This window comes from Tiliqua scincoides, chromosome 3, assembly GCF_035046505.1.
Source record: "Tiliqua scincoides isolate rTilSci1 chromosome 3, rTilSci1.hap2, whole genome shotgun sequence".
NCBI classification, from domain to species: Eukaryota; Metazoa; Chordata; class Lepidosauria; order Squamata; family Scincidae; genus Tiliqua; species Tiliqua scincoides.
Window position 1 is genome coordinate 119,743,980 of NC_089823.1, and position 12,409 is coordinate 119,756,388.

Consider the following 12,409-nt stretch of genomic DNA (forward strand, 5'->3'; position numbering starts at 1 on the left):
CCCAACATGTCAACAACACAGTTTAGCTTGACTTTCTTCTTCAAATTCTGTATCTCGGCGTGATTTTTTCATTCCCCCTGCAGCTTGAAATGGCGCAATCCAAATACACATGCACAGACACACACAAACACACGCACACCTTTTTTTCTAGTCCAGAAAAATCTTACCATTTAATTCTGTTGCATTTATAAAATTACCTTCCAGTGCTTTGTATTTTCATCTCTTTTTGAAGGGATATCATAGGTATCTGGAAATGTGTATTTTAAAATGTTACACAACAATTATTTTATTTTACCTAAACTTTTTTGATCCAATTCCATGAACACAAGCATGGTTTGTCTAGTTGTCCCACATAACAGTTTTGTAATTAGGCTTTCATGGGAGAACTTCAAAACATCAACTCATAAGACAGCAAAACAGTACATTTGTAGTCACCGGCATTACTAGTTTTGGTGTCACCCCAGTAAGGTATGGTGTCACTCCCCATGGACACCATAACGGTAATCAAGCCCCCCATGTGGGACGCTCAATGGCACTCCCCAAGGCAGCACAACACTGGCCATTGAAAAGGCAGCCCCAGCATCCTCTGGGACAGGCAGGCTGGGAGCAAGCCATCCAAGACAAGCAGATCCCTGCTGTGACCAGCACCAGGGTGTGTTGGTGAAAGGCTTTCTGGAGTCTACCAATGCAGGCATCACGCCACTTGTGGAAATCAAAAGTAACCAAGTTGTACCATGCTGTGGCAGCAGGAGAAAATGGACTAAGGTAACACAGAAAGCAGTGCTCAAATGCCCAAACAAAACAGGGAAGGGCATGACTACCACGCCCTCGGCATTACCAGAAAAGTGCTTGTGACTTGAAAGCCTTCAGGAGATCCCAATCAAAGGACAATCCTCAGGAGATGTATGTTGTCAACCCCCCCCCCATAGTGTCACCTGGTGTGGTCTACACCTCCTAGGGACACCACTGTTTGTAAGTACTACTATTGGTTTGGAAAATATCTGTTCAGCATTCTTGGACTTGATGCAACTCCGTCTGCTGTCCAGAGGGGGTAGGATGCTGTCCATAAGGGGTCAAGCTATGGCCCAGAGAATCTGACCTTTCTACCTGTTCTCTCTGTGATCCTTGTGGGGGTGTGGCCTTAACCCTTTATCCTTCCCTTCTCCTCTGAGCACTTCCTCTCTTGTCCTCTGACCACTGACCTGTTAAGATGGCACACAGCAGGGCTCTGATGCCCATGCCATCTTGAGCACATGGCATGCAGGGTGAGGCAGCTCCAGGGCCTTGCTATCTCTAAGTAATAGCTGAAACTCTGGTCCTAATCAGATGCTGTAAATATACACTCAGTGGAACTGTAAGTAAATAACTTCTTTTTTGCAACCTTAACAAGCCATTGCCTCTTTGTCTTTTTTCATTGAATAGCAGTCAGCCGGGTGAGGGAGGTTCCCTGGGGTAATACCCAAAGGGGGGGGGGGTCTGCTGCTTAAGCTACTCTGCTTCCCCCCAAAGAGGAAACTACTTTTAATTTCTTCCAACAAACATTACATTACTGACAAACATTACATTCCAACAAACATTACTGACAACTTGAAGTCACAGATTTGCTTTGCTTCTATCTATCCCAAAAGCACTGAGCCATGAGCGACATGAGTTTTCCATACTGAATGTACCTCATAGAGTTGTCAATGGAAATTGAATGCAAAGCTAAATTGAGAGTGTCCAGGGTATCTGCTCTGAGGAACATCTAAGGAACTCAAAAGAGTGGAGATAAGATGAGCATAAATTCTCCCAGGGGCTTCACACATTCCTTAGGTTGTCACTGAATTCCTGCCCTGTAAAATCCATCCAAAATTTGGAAGTTCTTTCTCAGATGGAATATCTTAATTCATTAATTTCTAGGGATGGGAGCTTGTTATATAGTGGGTCCATGCAAATAAAGGAAGGCATAGCGATAACAGCTCAATACGTTTATTCCATCTTCAGAACAGGACCTGGCAATGAATCTGACACAACGCAAACACCTCTGGCTTTTATACCCTTTAGCTCCGCCCAGACTCCTCATGATTGGTGCAATTGAAACATTAACTAGAGGGCCAATCGAATGGTAGGATTTCAATCCATCACCTGATTGGCCCGCCATAAGTCTGGGCCAATCAGTTATGCAGGATTTCAATCCTGCATAACTTGCATACATAACAGAGCTCCAGTTAGTAACTCATACCTGAGTTGTGAAATGCACAAGTTTTGCTGACTCATTGACTCATGAGTTGCGCGGGTGGAAGACTCTGAAAAACACTCAACTCAGGGGCCCCCTGACTCATGACTCGCATTCCACTCCGACGACTCAAATCGTGTACCAACTGACACAGGTTGCACTGCATCCCTCTTGCAAGAAAAAACCTCTTGTGTTCATTCAGAAAGCCCTTTCTGGTGTGTGTGAACTCCAGCATCAACAGCTATGTTCAAAGATGCGTTGGGGGGTGGAGCAAAAGGGTTAACTTTTTTTTGTTTGCGCTCCAAAAAATTGGCAGGGTCTTGTGATGCTGCACCTGCTGTACTTTCTAAAAAACATAACAATTTTATTTGAATGTGGTACAAGAAAGGGAAGGGGTCGGGTGGCTGCGTTTCACACTGCTGCCTGCCTGAAAGGTGGGGTGGAGGTGGGCACAGCAGGACAGTGACTTCTGTGTCCCACACATTTGTTGAAGCCTCTCTCAGCAGAGTTTTCCTGTTGTCTTGCTGGTTTTCTAGCTGCATGTTCTGTTGCAGAAGGGACGGGCACATTTTGCACTGCTGCCTGACGGGGGGCGGAGGGGGAACAGCAGGGGAACGCTGAGACATGCCTACAGCGCAGCGCAACCCCGTTTCCCTCCATGGAGCCATGGCGGGCTTTTCCTTGCTTGCTCGCTTGGCTCGTGCTACCCCCATCCCGCACCCTCCCATTTGACTGAGCTGGGATGCACCCTCACCCTGCCATGATAGTGGAGTGAAAGGGGGGTTCACTTTGTCACCGCCTGGGCAGGATTGCATGAGGGAACAGTAGGAAAGGGAAGAGGTGGGCACATTCCATGCTGCTGCTGGGCATTGGGGTGGACGGGGATGGTGGGGGAGAATTGAAAGGGAACCTCGAAGTGCACACGCTGCCTAGCAACCGCCCTGTTTCCCTCCACAGAGCTGCAGCAGCCTTTTTAAGGGGGGGGCAACTTAATTCGAGTCCTATCAAGTCGCAAAGGGGTGACTCAGATATTCGAAAAGTGCCCCCATCATTTTCAGTTGAATCACGGGGGGGGGGGGGGTTTGACTTGGTGACTCAACTTGAGTCAAGGCCCGTTGGGTTTTCTCATCCCTGTTAATTTCAGTAAGATGAGCAAAATATCAACTTCTTGCTAATTTGAACTTTTCCTTTTGTTCCTTTCTCTGCCTTTCAACATTTCAAGCATGTGCCTGCTCAGTTTCCTGCAGTTCTGTTCAAGGGTTTGTGCAATCATTGTCACCTATCCAAGGTCTTGCTTTAACTACAAGGAGCTTCTGCTATCTTTTTCTTAGATATCCCTTCTTGAAGAAGCCTTGCTTCTCAGTTAGCAGCAGCAATTTCTGCTTACAATGAAATAGAACACTTTCCTGCTCCTTTTTTTTAAGTGCCTGCCTGGGGCATGGCTCCAAATGACTATTCCCCTTTGCAGTATGGCCCTAATGACTTTACAGAGTCCAGCAGCTAAAAGGTCCCTTACTGAGAAATTAACCTTTTCCCTTCCTAACAAGGAGCAAACAAACCTAGTCACTAAATTAAAAATACGTTGTGGTTTGTATAGAACAGCATAATATTGTCCACAGTAGATTTGCTGATTTCAGTGGGCCACCCAAAATACAATTGCTGCTGCCGCTTTCACTACTATCACTGAGGGGCAACAGACACAGGGTCAAATCCTAACTAATTCCCCCATCTCTGATGTGTACTCTGCATCCTGTGGTGCAGGGGCAGTCACAGAAGCCCCCTCAAGCCTCCACTCGGGTTTTCTTGAATCTACACCAGCTTTTTTGTCTGAGCAGAATAAGAAAGGAACAGGGATAGGATCCCAGTGACAGCAACTGTTACCCTGCACATGCCCGATCTCATCTGATCTTGGAAGCTAAGCAGGGTCAGGCCTGGTTAGTACTTGGATGGGAGACCGCCTGGGAATACCAGGTGCTGTAGGCTTATACCATAGTCTTTCGAGACTGAAGGTTGCCAACCAGGATCCCAGTGCAAGTTGCTGCCTCTGGGATCCACCCCCTCCCATTCCACCTCTTGCCCTCCCCCATTCCCACCCAGAAACTCCCATTCCTCTCTCTCTCCTCCCCATTCCCCCCACTGCCTATCCCCACTCCAACTTAGCTAGTAGTTGTAGCTTAGCTGGCACCAGCTTAGCTGACACGCTGTTCACCACGCCATATGGCCATTTACAGCAGCAGAGCTATGTTCCACTGTTGTAAACCCAGTGTTCAGACTGGCATAGCTGACAGAGGCATACATTTCCAGCTGGCTTACAACTAGTTAATATTGTATTGGAGAAGAGAAAATAAGCAGAATCAGAGAAGTGGGGTGGGCTGCTGGACAATCTCTTTAGTGCCTTCTATGGCTTCTGGATTAAGCAGAATGAAATGCTTCTAAAATGATGGAGTAGCTGCCAAAATAAATAACAAGATTATTACAACTGATAATATATTATAATGTACAAGTTAAAATCTATTCTCAGTATTGAAAATATGGAAGCTAGAAGTTGCAGTTTACTATCACTAGTGAACACTGATCTCCATCTCTGACAGCCCAGAGCATCTCCCCTTCCTTCTGAAGCCACACAACTTTGCTGAGCTATTGAGCACCTTCCTATTAACATATTTACATTTGTCAAAGTAATGACCATTCCACGAATTTTAAAAGGCAGCTTGTGAGAACAGAAACAAAATCGAAGCATTCTCCCCAGCTATACTTCCCATTCTTCCATTCATACCATGTCCCTCATTTAAATGTGACAGCATTTCACATGCCACCTCAGGTGTCTGGTCGTCTTGTGACAGTCCTCACCCATTCCCCTCTCTGGTATAAATATACATATGGAAGTTTGCGCTTATGCATTGCTCCACACAAAGCATTGACTGGAGTTTGCCTAAAATGCTTATTATGAAAGAGCTCATACCTAAGTTTACATTATAGGCAAATGTAAATTAATTTGCACTTAAAAATAACACTTATTTTTAAAAAGAAAAGCAGGTTCAGAAGTGAAAATTTGGGAGGTAGAAAAGTGACAGAAGAGAAACTTAATCCTTTCCCTAACCACAATTTCCCTGCTCCAGACAACAAACATAACCTGCAGGGGAACAAACAACTGAAGAGTTGGATTGAAATGGGGACATGGTGCCCCACACTTTTGAAACTGCCTATCTTCTCCTTCCTTTCATTTACTCTCTCTCTCTCTCTCTCTCTCTCTCTCTCTCTCTCTCTCCTCTCTCTCTCTGTGTGTGTGTGTGTGTGTGTGTGTGTGTGTGTGTGTGTGTTTGAGCAGGCACGCATGTGAGCATTTCAGCTGTCAAATCTCAGTTTGCATTTTAAACTTCAAAAAGCCAGCATCAAGGCTGCCATTTCTATTAATCTTCATTACATGGCTTCTGGTCAAAACTGGGTCTTACAATTCCAGTAATCAGGTTGCTATTTCAGCACAAGAATATTAATTTAGACTTATTTCATTATGTCGTATCTTTGTACTGTGGCCTTACCAGTCATTCATTGCTATTAAGCTGGAGCACAGCATTTCAAAGTGTTTTGATGTTTTATCAGTTATTTACAGGTTACAGTTTAATTTTTGATACCCACAGGTCTGCCAAGTGCCACACAGTGTTTCTAATATTCACACAGTTTGACAAAAGCAGGAAAGACGTACCCTACTTATCTGATGCGAATTAGATGAAAACCTGAAAAAGATGACAAAGAGTTGATCTGATTCTGTCTTATAAACTGTATACCTTTGACTATATATCTTTAAAAAGATTATTTCTGGGTACAGTTCTGAGGCTTAAAATGAGATTTCACACAAATGCACACAGAGAGAGATTCAGCTCGTGTTCTGATAAACATTTTGGGCTACTGCTACAGACCTTCAAGTATCTGAACAGGGCCCTTTCCCATATGTGGTTCTTCTTTGTTGGAGTGCGGCCTTATACTGTGAGATTAAAAATGTTCTGTAAGTTAAGAGAGAGATATACAATCAGATCTTCTTAATAATGTGACAATGATTTGTAATGTGTTGTCAGGGTAGAAGGAGGGGCTGTTAGTGACTGCATGCTGATCCACGGGAGTAGCTTCTATTGGTTAGGATGCTCACTTCCTTCCTGCTTCCCTCTCTTCCCTGTTTGGACATGCAGCTGAATGGGGGAACATTTGGTAGAATGGCAGCACAATCCTATGCTTCCCAGTGCCCAGGGCTGCACTGGTGCTGAAATGGCAAAATCTCTGCAATTGTGCAGGGAAGCAGTACCAGTTTCCCTTATCCCGTGTAATGGCCAGATGACCTCAATGGGTCCCTTGGAGCTCAGCCTGCTATTGAGTGGGTGCAGAATCAAGGAAACCCGTGCTGGGTTTCCCGGGCTGAGGGGGGGGGTTGGGATATGGTGGCAGAGCCTGCTGCCATCACCGCTCTCCTCCCGCCCCACTCCCACACCTCTACCCTGCTTGCCTTAGGGCCAGACTGGCTGGGTTGGAAATTCAAGTCAGTGACTCAGACTCGAGTAATGAAAATACATGATCTGTGAGTTGCATGCGTGGAAGACTCTGCAAGAGACTTGAGTCAGGGCCCCCTGACTTGGCACTCATCTCCACGTGTGCTGACTAGATTGCCTGTGTCTGGGTGTACTGGCCTACTGTTTTCACTGCCTGAAAAACCTCATGGGGCCAGCATTCCAACTGGGCGAGCAGGAGGGAGGTTTCAGCCACAAGGCAGGGAATGGTTAATGCTTTCCTCTTGCAATGAATGGGGGAAGGCCGTACTGGGCTCTCTTTTCCCATCTCTGATAGGAAGAAAGGAACCAATGATCATTGGAAAAAAGATGGGCATTCTGATATTTTCATTGGCTGAGGGAGGGCAGGAGGAGGAGCCAAAGGGGTTCTTGCTTTATGATTGGCTGTTGAAGGCAGGGAAGGGGGAGGCAGTTCATAGCAATCATGCTTTCCTCCTCATGGCTCCATTGTTACCTGGAGGAAGGGGAGGAAGCCTCATTGAATGACCAGCTAGAGTGGGACTTCTGTGTAGAGCTTCTTCAGACCAGCTTCTGTGTAGAGCTGCAAAGGTTTGAGTTGTCCTGCTAAGCCTCACAGCTGCTGCATATGACCCTCCTCCCTCTTACTGCTTCTGTCCCTGCTGTCTCACAGTCCCTCCCATCCTTCTCACCCTGTTTGACAGATGGGCAGGGATAGCAAGGGCTGGTTAAAGAGAGCTCCTACACATACACACAGCCCAGCAGCAGCCCTGTTTTCTTCCACGACTGGCTTTTTAAAAGGGGGGGGGGGAATCGACTTGAGTATGTTAGAGTCACTAAAGAGTGACTCAGAGACTCATAAAGTGCCCCCATTATGACTCTTTTTCAAGTTGAGTCACAGGGAGTGGTGACTTGGTAACTTGATTCAAGCCCCACTGGGTTTTTCCATCCCTGAAAACTGGATGTTTAACAGCAGACCCAGGGCTGTGAATAACTAAAAAGTGCTGGAAAGGGAGTACAACTAAATGGGAGAAGTGACAGACTGGGGAAAATCCCTGACCCTTCCTCCATCTGGCATTTTCCCCTGTTCTCCCCTAACCTAGTTGCTAGCTAAGGTTCTCCCTGGGGGAAGGGAGTCCTGAGAGTTGTCAGACCTCTAGTCTTCAAGTCCAACTCTTGGCTTAGACTGTGCAAGACCTAACTTTTGGGGAAGCACCTCAACAATTTTAATATCCATGTCAGTCAGTTGGTGAGTCAGCTATACAGTGAGGAGAACTTGGCCTCTGCTCCAATTTTGTTCACATTAAAATCAAAGTGTCCAGGTATGAATTAGTTGTGACTTAAACTAAAAGGACAATACTGAATTTAAAATTAAGGGTAAGTGTACTATTGGGGGAGAAACTATTTGTGTTTTATTGAACATTTTTCAACTTTATGGTTTCATGTTATTCTTTTAATTATGCGATCCAATGTGTATGATAATCAAAACTTTCTGAAAGATCTCTGCTTTATTCCTAATTGCATTTTTTAATCTTGTGCTATAAAAATACACATTAGCTTTCATCTTTGATGAGTCAGAAAGAAAGATTAATGGCTCTTCTGTTCTCATGAAATATCTTTTTAAACATAATGCTTCTATTAAACATTGTATAACATTGTTAATTACCCCGTCTCGATGCACATTAGGCTGAAAGAGGATTAAGTACTAGTTAGGAATATTTTACACTGTAGCAGTCCGGATCAGGCCTATTGACTGATTTTATTTTATAACTATTTCATCTTATACAAATGCAATGCAATGAGGCAAAACTTGTTTTATCAAATGAGCAAAAAAAGTGAGAAAATTAGAGCTTAAAAATGTTAGTATGATCATTAGTTGCATTCTCTTCATCAAATGGTGGTCAATGTGTGTGTGTGTTTGTTTTTTCATTTTATCCCCAGGATTACAAATATTATAGTCTATATTCATAGATTTGGGCATGGGCAATTAGAAGAAGCCTGAACAGCTGATCACCCACTAAGACAGTAGCTTTGTATTCTGGACTGCCATATGTTTGACAATCCCCTTAGTTCTGCAGCCCAGGAAAGGGCACCCATGGGAAGGCAGCCATGGAAGCTTCACGGAACCCATGATGGTAAACAACATCAACAATAATGTTTATTATTAAGAATATTTATATACCACCTTCCAACAAGATTTGGAGTTCATGAAGTGGTTTACATGGTAAATTAAATCATTAAAGGGCTCACAATCTAAAACTCAAATATATCACTAGAATGCTGTGGTCAATAAGCAGCTCAACACTGCCCGAAGACCAGAGCAGGACAGCACCAAATGGCAACTACTGCATCCTGAGTGTGCTGGGCAGCTGCCGCCGGCTCGTCAGGGGAACTCCCAGGTAAGGGAGTAGGCCCCACGATGGGTCTACTCAGGTCTGCACCAGCTATTTAGCCAACACAGAGTTGAGAGGCCCCATGTTGGACCAAGAGCAGAGCTCTACTGGTTCGGCCCCCTTCCGCCGCACACCCTCCCCCCACCCAGGAACCCCTGCCCCAACTCACCTCTCTGCTGCCCAGAGCTCATCCCTTGGGTGGTGTGCGGCAGGCTTCCAGCTTTTGCTGGCTCAGCACTAACCTGGTGCTGAGTCCCATGGACCTGCCTTGTGGCACGTTTGCTACACTCAGCACCAGAGGAGGGCTGCTGCTGGGACTTCAGGATCAGGCCCTTGGTGGGTCACAATTTGTACAGGGTTGAACTACAAGCAGACCCATATTTTGTTTGTGTATTTGTTTAAAAGGCATATATATCCCACCCTTTCCTCTTTCATCAGAGTGGAAAGCAGGGACTGATAATTTAAAAACAAAACAATAATAAATAGCGTACAAACACCTAAAGTAAAACTGAGTTTTATTCAGAATACAGTAAAACCTCAATAACTCTGGTAACTATGAACCAGTGATTGAAAACCAGCGCAGTAAAAAAGCTGAAACATAATATGGAAAGTGATCAATCACCCAGAATTTCTCAGCACACTTCTGGTGCAAAACAGTGCAAAGGCAGAGTCTTCTGTTCTTCAAACAGATAAAAAGAGAAAACACTGTGATAAATACATGAAGTCTGGGCTTTCATATAGAGGAGATGAGGGCTTGAATTATTAATTACAAACATTTTGCTAATATGAAGGATTCTGTTCTGTTCAGGTCCAAGTACTCCTGAAACCTGAAATGAATGAAATTCTATGACACAGCTATGAAGGTTTGGGTATAACTAAAAACAATTTTTAAAAGGGGATACATTTGCAGCATAGCTTGCAGCATAATGATTGCTAGCTAAGCTATGTGTGGATGTTTCGTGATATTTTTCTCTAAGTTGTTCATAAGATCTTGCCTCGAGGACATGACATACAGTTATGGCAGGTGATGTGGATTGTCACATCATGCTGAGCATTCAATCAACTCTCCCTTATTTGTGTGCCAAGTACCTCCTAGTCATAGCACAAACTGCACTTCTTTGCTCGCATTAGTCACAGTTAGAAGCCAGAGAGGTTACTACATCGCCACTGAGGATTTCCTTTTTTGCCTTTGAAACTATTAATACAGCATGGCATTCTCATTTGGTGTCTCAGCCAGTACTAATCTCCTCTCATTTTTTTTTTTTTTTAAAAAAACCAAAATCCTTATTTGTAAGCAATCCAGCACTGAGGGTCATGTCTTCCCATATGATTTTATTTCTCACTGTGTGCTAAGTTAGTTAAATAACTCCCTTTTAATATTCTGCCGGGGAAAAAAATAAATCATTTCAAATAGATGCATGAATGATATTGATCTGTTTCTGTGAGAACTCGGATGAGACTCTTAAAAACTGAGATCCATATATTACTTAGCATTGCAGCACTTGGCAAAAATAGACTGAATGGCTTATGCTGTCCTTAGGCAACAGGAGTTTCTCCATCTGGGTCTAAGGAGAATTCAACAGCAGTAGCCCAGACACACAGTCTGCAGAACAGAAAGAAAGCCAAGGGCATGAAGGGAAGGCACACCCAAGGAAGAACAAATGTTGGAAGAAAAAAAACATTTGTTTTGTGTTCTGGCAAGTGTACCTAAATGAGACTAAGCAGGTTCCTTCCCCCCTCCCCTGCACAAAGAACAAAGTAATGAACTCCCAAGCCAGAACTTGAGGTATCTCAGTCTTTCCAGTCTCCACACCAGCTGTCCCCCATTCCCAAACACATACTTTACTTACTCCAGCAGAAGTGGGACTACTTCTTCCTCCCTTGCTGCTCTGCACATAGCACAGCAAAATTAAAGGCTGTGTTCTTTTTTTAGATAGGAGAATTGGTGGAAGTGATGCTGCTAGCAGGGGTCCAGCTCTGTTCATTTAAAAATAGAAAAATGGCATCTTTTCATTGAGAGAGACATGGAAGTTGCCATGTTGTTTCCACACTGTACACTGTGGGGGCTGCTGTGTTTTTGATAGGTTCCTCCTTTAGATAGGAAAATAGGAGGCAGTGACCTAAGCATAGAGGCAGCCACCTTTTCTAGCTCCAAGCTAGCTTGGAGAAATTCTAGTGTGGTTAGCGCTCTGCAATCTAAAACAAATGAACGGCTCACTTCTAGCACTAGAAGGTGAAAAAAGAACTCAGCCAAAGTGTGCTGCATGAAGTTTTTGTTCCCCTTCTCACCAAACAGGAAGAAAGGCAAAGGGGCTGATTGGGACTGTAGTCTTTGCAAGGGCCACTTGAGGGCTGGTGGGGAAGAGTGAGGAATGGGAGAACTAGCAAAGGCTTGAAATGACTTGATAAACAATCCAATGTTTCCTCTTTTTTTCTGTTGGTGTATGCATGTGTGTGTGTGTGTGGGGGGGGGGGGAAATATACAGCTTTGAACCTCTCCCTGCCTTCCCTACTCAGTTCTCCCCCCCACCCCCCCCAAACACTTATGACCAGCCCCACTGGCACCTTACCTGCTCATACAGTATTTGGTTTCATCTGACAGGTGCACAGAGATTCTAATGCACACAATGGCATGATAACATTTACAATGCTATAAGAGGACTTATAGTAGCTCATCCAGAGATTCCCTGCAGTAGGTTCTCTAGAATTGGTCCACCCATTTGTTTTAGTAATTTCAGATTGTTCTTGTAGGTGGGAGAGATGACAAAAAGTGATGCAAGCTAAATTCAGAAATTATTAATTACCGTAGGTAAAATTTTTGCCAAGTAATCAAGCTCCAATTATCACTTCGCCTTATCTCCGGGTCAATCAGAGGGCAAAGCCTTTTAACTCTGAAAAGTTTCTTTTCTTGCTCAAGCCAGTCATTAGAAGCAATGCAGAGATTAGTTTCTATAGTAACTAATGACCAAGAAAGGCGGTATATAAATACCTGTATTATTATTATTATTATTATTATTATTATTATTATTATTATTATTATTATTATTATTATTAACTTTGCTGGGAAATTCCAGCCAAAGTTAACCTTTTCTACCTAACCAAAGTTAGGTAATGAAACCTAACTTCTGTTCCATTTTGCAAATGCTGCTGCAGCCTGGTTCTGTTTTGCATTTAGCAGAGATCTGTTTTTTTCAACACCAGGATGGAATCCTCCTTTCCATTTGAAGCAAAGTCCCAGGCTACAATTCAATGCACCATTACTTAAGAATAACACCCATGGAAAGCAG

General features: G+C 44.0%; 1 pseudogene; it reads left to right on the forward strand.

Annotated features, from left to right (window-relative positions):
* The first annotated feature begins 4,081 nt into the window (after nucleotides 1–4,081).
* LOC136646805 (5S ribosomal RNA) lies at nucleotides 4,082–4,198 on the forward strand (annotated as a pseudogene).
* Nucleotides 4,199–12,409: the final 8,211 nt, after the last annotated feature.